Source organism: Etheostoma cragini, chromosome 4 (genome assembly GCF_013103735.1).
Source record: "Etheostoma cragini isolate CJK2018 chromosome 4, CSU_Ecrag_1.0, whole genome shotgun sequence".
Lineage (NCBI taxonomy): Eukaryota > Metazoa > Chordata > Actinopteri > Perciformes > Percidae > Etheostoma > Etheostoma cragini.
The window spans coordinates 2,101,164-2,111,716 of NC_048410.1; the positions used below are offsets into that span (position 1 = coordinate 2,101,164).

The window sequence follows — 10,553 nt, forward strand, 5'->3', positions numbered from 1 at the left end:
GGCTGGATGATGAGACGCAGGTTTTGGGATGAATGGACACATGATAGATGAAGGAAATGAGAGCCAAAGCATTTGGCAGCAGCTGAGCTGCGGGTATCGACAGGGCAATGCTTTATGGGATAAGGTGCATCACTAATGCAGCCAAATGGAGACGCCCACCGGTGAATTAGCACCACTGAAAGGAATTAACTGCAAAAAAAATGAGCATGGTCATAGTCGAACTAGTGGAGAATAGTCGAACTAGTGCTGTCAAAATTAAATTCCTTTTAACGCACCAAGTTTTTTGGGGTGGAGCAGACACATTTTTCTGGTTAAATATATATATACATATATATCTATATATATATGGACAATCTATTTTCCTTTTAATGTTCTTGCAGTGTAGCCTTAAGCTTAATGGGCACACATGTGGTCTTTTGTATGAAGCCATGTCTAATTTGCATATATTTGCATATAATTGACACATTGAAACCACTCGGCTTTGGTTATACAGAATGTATTATGGTATTCTGTTGTGTTCCATTTCATTGGACATTGGACACAGAGTACATGTATGAATCATTTATTTAACTGTTGTTCTGGGGTGTGTTAAATCAAGTGGAACAGCAAAGTTTCAGGCTAATTCGCTTTAGTCATTTAAAAAAAACAACAGCGTACAAACATTCAGCGCTAACGAGATAATGACCATAAACACTGCAGTGTTGTTAAATGGAATGTTGTTATTAATGCAAATAACCCATAATATGCCTGGGGAGTGTAATTAGACTCCACACACACACACACACACACACACACACACACACACACACACACACACACACACACACACACACACACAGAACAAACTACACCTAAACTGAGGGAATTCATTCATGACGACTTTCCTTCTTTCTTTCCTTGTGTCCTTCCTTCCTTTTGCTTTTCAAAATATTCAATGTATAAATCATAGCAGCCAAAATGCAGGGTTAGGGTCAAATTGACCATTTATTTAAGGTTGTACATTTCATGAAACAGACTTACTACTGTGAAGATGTGTGTGCGTAGGTTATGGGTGGGTGATATGTATCGTCTACGATAATATCGTCAACGTTGTGTTAACGATGTGATAATTTACATTATCGAGTGATTAAATCACTTTGAAAATTACACTTCAAAACACGCATCAAAATCGTAGAAGTCTCAACAAAAGATGGCGGTGCTCAACTGTGCGGCGGCTCCTAGGTTTTACCCGTCCATCTATTCCTTCATCCTTCCGTCCTGTCGCTCCGCCTTCTCTTCCCCCTTCGTTCTCTTCTTCCTGTCTCTTTTCTTACATCATGGTATCCCTCTTTTTTAGGTCGTGTAGATTGTTTGACTAATGTTGAATGGCTTAGTGACATTTTCATGAAAATTTCACCTCGGCTGCATCTATAATTCATCCCACTCCTCGCTTTATCGCTCATTACACGCACACACGCTCACACACACACACACACACACACACACACACACACACACACACACACACACATACACACACACACAGACACACATCTCTACAAGCTATCCTCCACTGCACTCCTTTTACACCTTTCCTCCTCTACCTTTTCATCTTTACTCCCCTCTCCTCTCCACGTCTTCCTTCTCTTCTTATATTACAACCCCCTCCCCCCGGTTCCTCTCTTTTCCTTCTCCCTCATCTTTTTGTATTCATGTCATTTGACTAAACTTTGTCTTTTTTCCTGCTCAAACCTGTGCAAATTCAACATCAAGTGAGAGTCAGAGCAGAGTAGATCCTTTTACTCTTTTGCATATTTTTAACTATTATTGCTTTTAGGAAAACGGTGCTAGAGAGGATCTTCTTTTCTTTTTTTTATCACCGTCAGTTGCAGAAACATAAAATGTGTCCTGAGCATTGCTTTGAATATTTAAACGTTCCTGATACAGTCATAATATTTGACTCACTACTGCTCTGCTGAAATGCTGCAGCTCAGTCCACCCCCCGTGAACCCCGCCTCATGTGCCGAGCTGTTGGTACTGTTGACTTTACAGAGATTTAATGTTCATGTTTGGGTTAACTGACGAGGGATTTCTTCTCTCAGTAGAATCCTTGTCGTGGTTGCTGCGATTCCTTTGGAGCTCCATCAGAGAGCAGAGCCTGTTCCTAGGCAGGAACGTCTCTGACTGGGACGCACCTGGTAGAGTGTGCAACCCATGTACCAAGCCTCAGTCTTTACCGCGGCGGCCCGGGGTTCAATTCCAACTAGAGATGGTCCAATTCCATTTTTTTGCTTCCCGATACCGATTCTGATACCAGTGTGGCAACGATAATTATATGACAGCTGTATCCTACTATCCGGTTATGGATGTGATGTGATTTCTCTCTTTGTTGCCGGTCCGGCTCAGGTTAAACTCTTTGTGAAACATGAACAATAAATGCCACAGAACTGTCTTTTAATGTTAATATCCAGTTTGACAGTCAGTTACAAGGAAAAAGAACATAAGTAAAACTACTTTAACCCGTCTGTTGTCTTCGGGTCAAATTTGACCCCTTTCCAAAATGTTTCTATAACAGGGTTTGGGTTTCTTTCAAACAAATTGTCCAAAAAGTCACCTGGATGTGTCCCTATAACACTCCTCACAAGTCAAATAATCAGTTCACTACTTTCATTGAATATGTTTTTTTTTGTCAATTTAACATTTGGAGAAAAAATAATTGGTAAAAGAACTTTGAAAAAAACAGTGTCAATAAAAGTGACTGAAATGTGAAAATATGTTGAAAAAAACAACAAAAATGTTTTAAAAAAAGTGACAAATGTAAAAAAAAAAAAAAAAAACTTCAAAGATTTGGGGAAAAACCCACACAAATTTCAAAAGGCTCAGAAAAAGTCGACAAACGTTGTTGCTAGTGCTAGCTCGTTCTAAATGGCAAAACACTGCTACAACACACACTAGTTCACCATAATCTCCAAAAAAAAATAAAACATAAGTGTTCAAAATGTTCTAAGTATTTGGAGTGAAACAGCAGCCCAGTCAGTTCTTAGTGGGCTGTCTCAGTCAGTCTCACCAACATGTTCCTGTGTCAAACACACAGGCTCATTAGAAAACTGAGAACTACCTTTGCAGAGGTGCGCCATGTTTTCCTCGGAAGTCAATCAGAGCCGACTGGGCTTTTTTTAAAGAAGGAAGCTTAAAGAGACAGGCGCTAAAGTTGAGCGTTTCAGACTAAGGGTGATTGCAGGTATATTGAGACAGACCGCATGTGAAAAATAATGTTTTTTTGAATATTAAAGCATGTAAACATGAACTGGTAGAAATCCCCAAAATATGTATGAACATGAAAATGAGCTAAATGAGAGGGGATTCAACCGGTCAACTGAACAGTGTTGTTATTTTTTGGGGCAAAACTGGTTACCTTGTATAGCAGCTGGATTCTAGCGATATCACGAGATCAAGCACAAAAAAAACGTGGGATCATACGCAGAGGTTAGTTCCAGATTTTTGGACCAGAGAAAACAAACTAAAGGTTTAGCTGATTGTCTCTGTCACACTAACACAGCCCGTATTTAAAGTGAACTGACACATTAAGTGACAGAAATTACAAGTGAGACAGTACAGATGGAGAGAGGTACAAAGAGAGAGAGGGAGGAGAGAGAGAGACAGGGAGGATGAAAGAAATAATGCAGATGATGGAAAGAGGAACAGAAGGAGGAGGATGAGGGGAGGTTTCCATCTGTTTCTGCTGAATCAGAGAGGTAGCCGAGTTTCTAAATGTCAGGACTCCTCTTGACTCTAATCACACACACACACACACACACACACACACACACACACACACAGAGAAGTTCTATGAATGTTGGAGCAAAGAGAGCAAGCAGTTTGCATTAATGAGAGTTTAGTTGAAAATGTTGGCAAAGCCAGAGAAGGACCGAGAATAGAGGAGAGCAAGGGAGATGCTGACAAAGACAGTGTAACTGTCTGAGGGACAGTGCTATGGAGATTTACACGTTAGTTCATATTGTTTGATTATTCCGTGTGAATTCATACGGTAATTAAAAACCTTAAAAATGTATAATAAATAAGTTCAAAAAGGGACATTTGATTTAAAATTGTACGAAAATGTTTTACATTAAAAATATATTTGCATTTTGTTCTTCATTACAAATGCTATTTCTTATGTTGAAATCAAAGGTCAAATGACCAGAGTTTTGTGAAGGCCACACCTGTTGCATTGTGGGAAGAAGGTATTCAGCGAGAGCAAACGTGGATGCAGAGAAAAAATGTACGGTCGTAAACTAAGATTTGCACGGTCCAAGCGGCGCACACGGTAATTGTGCTTTTGTATTCCAGCTTTGTTACATTTGTGAATATTTGTTGTAATTTCTTTGTATTAAATGCACTTTACGCACTGTTGTGACGCTAACACTAATAACATTGTGGGGCCCGTCTAATTAAGGAAACGTGTTCAAGAGACTGTAAAATCACTGAAAGTATTTTTGATATTATTATTGTTTCATGTGTTTATTTTCACACAGTTTTTAATTTTCTTTATAGTTTTCACGGTGTCTTGTGGATGGAAATGTGGAAATAAATGATAAAAAGACATCTGTGTGATGCGCGGCCGTATTCAATTGGACCAGTGTAACTACAGACAGTGAATGGAATAGAGACAAGGCAGACAAGTCAGTCAGTCAGTTGACAAATCAGTAAACAACCAGTCAGCCAAGTATCTCAACAGTCAGTCGAGTGGCTGCACAAAAGCATATTCTAGAGCTCTGTTGTCAGGGAATCCAGCTCAGGAGAAACAAACAAGCAAACAATAAAGGAAACAGCGATGTAAAAAGGGAAGCTGTGAACATGCTAGTTCCTGGCCCCGTTGTGTTGTGTTGTCAGGAAGCTGACAGAGAAACATCCACCTTCACATGCACCATCACCACAGAGGGTTTCCAGAGCAGCCCCTGATCACAGCTGCGTTATCATCTAACAATAACTGCTTACATAACATTTCTTCATGTTGGGCGAGTTTTAAATTGATTTTCTAAAGTGAACTGGATAGTTAGTTTCAAACAACAAACAACAGAATTAACACACAGAAAAATACAAGACACAAAAGTAGTTCACTATGAAATGAGAAAAAGCAACATGGGCTAAATAAATAACTACTCCTGTGTGAAAGGGAGTAGGAGGTCCTATACCCTACCCTTACAAAACACAAACACTTAAGAAAGTGTTTTCAATCTCTTGTTGTCAATATGCAACAACACAACAGAAAAAAATCAAAAATCCCCAAAACATTTACCAATCAAATCGATCAAGTTACTTTTCCACCATTTCCTTATTGAAATGTATTTATGTATCATCCTTGAGCTACCGTCCATCTAGGAGGTTTATTAAGCACAATTCAGAACAAAACTGAAGCAACTTAATACAAAATGATACACTATAAGTCAATAATTTGACCATCTCTACTCATGAGCAGAGGTGGAAGAAATCTTCAGATCCTTTACTACATTAAACGTACCAATGCCACACTGTAAAAATACTCAAGTTACAAGTCCCGCATTGAAAGTGTTTTTTAATAAGTAGTAAGTATCATCAGGAAAATGTACTTAAAGTATTAAAAGTAAAAGTACTCAATGCAGAAAAATCCTCCCATTTTACAAACTGTTATCCCCAATTTCCACCGGATACAGAACGGCTGCAGATCCGCTCCGGAACGGCGGCAGAGTCATTAGGTTTCCATTAAAGTCAATGTGTGTATTTCCACGGAACCGGAACGGCTGCGTCCCGACTCCGTCCCAGCTCCGTCCCGATCCCCAGCCCTCCGGAGCAGATACTCAGAGCTTATACGTTTGCCCGATGCCGGAGAGCTCCGCGGCAAGTCAGCACACGGCAGATTGCAGAGTGTGGGACAGGAAGTTGAGCACAGAAACAAAATTAACCATCCGGTTAAATTTCAAAATAAAATGCCCACGGTGGATCACGTTTCCCTGCACTATACCTTGGAAAAACACAGCACAGCGTTGTTTCCCCTCTACTCCTCTGGATGGAAACAAGCTGTTGTTGTTTCTGTGGTTCTATTCTACAAGAATTTGCGAGATCTCGTGGGTCCTCGTGACTTTAGCTGTCAGTCATGGCCGCAGCCGTTGCGCAACAAATCCGGACCTGCTGGTAATTAACGGACGGCGGAGCACAGAGCCAACACGCAACGGAGCGGACCCGCAGACGTTTTGCATCCGGTGGAATTTGGGGGTCAGTTGTGTGAGTAACAGTCAAATCATTGTAGGCCATTTTATTGTTGGCTAGTTTCATTCATAATAAAACATTTTATAAAATGAATCCATTTTGTGTGCTAAAAATCTCAATGTGAAAAGTAGCTACAGCTGTCCGATGAATGTAGTGGAGTAAAAAGTTAAATCTTTGTCTAACCCAAACACCAGATACTGTTTTCAGACCCCCCCCCCCTCCCCCAATATCATAAAACTGCACATTTTAGAGTGGCCTTTTCTAGTGGCCAGCCTAAGGCACACCTGTGCAATAATCATGCTGTCTAATCAGCATCTTGAAAGGCCAAACATGTGAGGTAGATGGATTATCTTGACAAAGCAGAAGTGCTCACTAACACAGATTTAGACAGATTTCTGAACAATATTTGAGAGAAATATTTTTGTGTACATAGAAAAAGTCTTAGATCTTTGAGTTCAGTGCATGAAAAACGGGAGCAAAAACAAAAGTGTTGCCATTAGAAACTTTGTTCAGTATAGAATTGAAGCTTCTTCAGTTCACCCAGATAAAAATCACCACACATAACTTTCAATATTGTAATCAGGACAGAGTTCCTAGTTTTCCTGTCTCTTTGGTACCACATGAAAGCAGGTCGAAGACGACAGACGTGTGGTTTTAATAATCGGGATGAAAGCTGAAGGTGACCGCATTAATGGAGTCACATCAGAGATGTTTCCGCTTTCTTGTACACGTTAGATTTCTTGTTCTCTTTTGCTTAGATGAATTATTGATGCCATCTGAAACAATCTTTCTGTATTTAAATAATCAAAATTCATCAACCTTTATGGAGCACTTTTGAGTAATTTTGATTACATGCTACACTTTCTAGAAATAGTTATTCATTTTGGACACAAACTCCTTCTGCATTAATATGCATTGCTCAGGCCGCAGTAGAACCACTGACTGTCTTTACAATCAGAGAAACTGACGAGTTCAGTCTTTGTATTCTGCTCCGTGTGCTCGCTGTAAATGGTTGAAATGCTTGTGGAAAGATCAGCAAAACAGAGATTAACCACGTCAGTCACATAGTCCGTGCTGATGACTATACTTTTTTATATGACCAAATTTTTATTGGTATATTAAGAAAAAAATAATAATGGAAACATAACATTCACAAGCAGTTATAAACAACACACTGGGACATAGGAACTCATCCCAGGGCCACAAAAATCAGAGAGGAAAAACAGGAAGGAGGGAGACACCCTGGGGGGGGTGGGGGCGGGGGTTTCAACGCATCCAGAAAACAGATAGACACAAGACAAGGGACCAATCACAAGCAAACAAAAGAAAAGGCTACAGCATTGCCTTCAAAGGACTCAGCAATGCTGTGCTAATTCTCCAAAGTTCCCCCGGGCTCCACCCACACAAGCCGTCAAAGGTTCCATGGACATGACATCCAAAAAGAAAGGATCCATGAACAAACAGATAAGTCATGAGGTGGCTTCCAACGGGTTGCAATCATCCTCTTAGCAGCTGTAAGTCCAGCAAACACAGTGCGTTTGTGAGCTTTAGAGAGCTGGAAGGCTGACAGGTTGCTGATGACTATACTTCATGTATTAGTAATAGCTTTTAAATTACTTGGAGCTGTATAAGTTGGCAAAAACAATGATCTCATGCTGACTCCCACCCCACAGATATATTGTATTTCTTGCTTACATTCAGTGTCTCCTGAATGAGATTTAACATGTTTGCTTCCAACATGCCAATTAACTTTCTGGGATTAAAGAAAAGGTTAACAGTTTAAAAATAGCTCCTATTTGGCTCTTTAGATCATGACATATGGGCCTCTTTAAAAACGTTTGTGTGTATAATTGTGTGTCCGTGCACATCTGGCAACGAGGCCAGATAATGAGCATTTACTGTATTTACATTTTTCAAGCAATGGTGGCAGTTTTCCAGCTTTCAGAGCTCGTTGACTCTAAGGAAACAGTAAAGCTCATTAAGGTAAGAAAGTACCTCATCCTTATTAAGTGCAATGGCTTCTTCTATAGAAACTGACTATTTTTTCTGAACCAGGGGAGTCACCCTCTGTTGGAATTTAGATAGAATGCAGGTTTAAGGTTTAATTGGCTTCATTTTTCACGCCCAGGAGATTCGTCCATTAATTTTCCAATCTATGCAATTCTACATTTAATATTACGCATTTTAATATCCAAATCAATGGACAATTAAAAACGCCAGAATGGATCAGGACACATGGTCTTACCATCAAACTTCAAGATTCAAAGAGAATGACAGAGAAATGCTTTAGCTCAAACAGAGATCCAATCATATGTTTGCAAACCTACACAACGCAGCCTTCATAACCTGAGTTGTGTTTTTATGATCACGGCTGCTGCAGATTCCCTGCAACAGTATGCTCTTTTGAACAAAAAGAGCCCTGCGTTTAGTGAGCTACATGCTGGGATGACTTGGTGAGAGCGTTCTGTTTCAGGTTTCATGAGTATGAAGGCTTATAAGGCACTAAACAATGCTTTCTCATGTAGGTAGGTAGGTAGGTAGACATTATTAATCCCAAACTGGGAAATACTAATTCATTCTGTTTATTGATTGCCAGCAGGGAAATTACAATTTACCCTCTGTTTTGTCAGAATCACTACACACAGGCCTGAAATACACAGACGTTCTCAGGACACATGCTCTCCCTATTCATGGTCAAATGGAGAGATGTCAGAGTGAGTGGGATGCCGTGGACCAGCGCCCTGAGCGGCTGGGGGGGGGGGGGGGGAACTGTGGTCTCTCCAGCTACCAATCCACACTCTTTACTTTGGTCCATGCTTGAACCAGCGACCCTCCGGGTCCCAACCCTGCTCCCTACGGACTACCGCCACCCCAATGACTGTAGTACAGCAGCAAGTTACACTCACACACATACAGAAAATACAACAAATACACTATTAATAGGATAGTGTTTTGAAAATAAATAAATAAGACACTATATATATATAAAATAACAGAACACCTACTGGAAAAAATAATGAGAACTGATTTACTAATAATAATAGGAATAAAAAGAATGCACAGTTCTGGGTGATATCAACAGGTTGGATTTTACTCGGAAAGTGGTTCCCCAACATTTACTGTCATGGCCTGAGTAGCATCAAAACTTAAAACCTGAGGTTCTAAATACAGCCCAGCTACACCAAAACAAACCTGTCCACGAATTCATAATCAACACACAAAATAACATTAACGTGACCTGTACACAAATCAGTAGATTAAATAACGTGACCATTTCATGGACTGCCATGAGACTGGGGCTGTCAATGCATGCATATGCACACATTAGTATTATGTAACATGGTGCAAACATGTGGTTCTGGTTTAGCATTTAAATCTCAATAAAATTACCATAACTAATTCCAATGCATTCATTTTTCTATCTAAATGCATGAATGGTTCATGAGAACAGTCTGCACCAAAACACTGCACAATGGTTTATAATAGGGACAGGATTTTACTCGGAAAGTAGTTCCCCAACATTTACAGTCATGGCCTGAGTAGCATCAAGACTAAAAACCTGAGGTTCTAAATAAAGCGCAGCTACACCAAAACAGCCAAGCTCAGAGCCTCATTGGAGAAATTTACGGTGAACTCTAAAATATCTTATTTTTGGTGCAACTGATCTTTTTGCTGTATCCATTTTTCTTGATTTTTTAGGTTCTTTAAATAAATGATAGATATTAAAGCACTTGTCTACCTGCATGTTTATTTGAGCTTTACAATTTCTGATAATTTGTATCTAATTAAGACATCACTGAGAGAATATACGGCTCAAAACAAGAGCCCTGTGCTTTGTTGCAGATCCAGCTGATGATTTAAACCAGGGCTGCCAACTCTCACGCATTGGCCGTGAGACACACGCATTTGACTGGTTTCACACGCGCACACGCCACACCCCCGATTTCTCACGCTGAAGTGTCAACCCGGTTGGTCAAATTTCTGAAAGATGAGTTTATCTGTAGAACTACCTGTTGGGCCACTCGTGATCGACTAGTTGTGCTTTCAGAGACTGTGAGGGGTTCAAGAGCGCTCCCTGCCTGTGGAAGAGCCATCCCATGGGCATTTCGCCGGCTTCAGGTATGAGCTCTGAGTATTACAGACCCATGTGAACCGCTTCGTGTCCACTCTCTGTAATAATAGAGGTGAGCAGCGCGGTTGGTAGCGTAGCAGCTTCAGTTCATTTTAGGGGACTCGCTCTGCTGTGGGGGGGCAGTGACGCGTTGCATCCGTGTAGACCTCCGATGAAGAGCAGCATACAGCCATCTCTAAACTGTCAGAGACCAGAG

The 10,553-nt window shown here is 40.4% G+C and overlaps 1 protein-coding gene and 1 long non-coding RNA gene across 4 annotated transcripts in view; one reads left to right on the forward strand and one right to left on the reverse strand.

The window, feature by feature from the left end:
• The window catches only part of raly (RALY heterogeneous nuclear ribonucleoprotein), a 126,798-nt gene that overhangs the window by 109,175 nt on the left and 7,070 nt on the right, over nt 1-10,553 (reverse strand). The gene's annotated exons all lie outside the window — the stretch shown is intronic.
• LOC117943843 overlaps nt 1,849-10,553 on the forward strand; it is a 16,517-nt gene continuing 7,812 nt past the window's right edge. The window contains exons 1-2 of the long non-coding RNA XR_004656447.1: nt 1,849-1,860; nt 10,214-10,225. This is a non-coding gene — a long non-coding RNA (uncharacterized LOC117943843). The remainder of the gene's footprint in view (nt 1,861-10,213; nt 10,226-10,553) is intronic.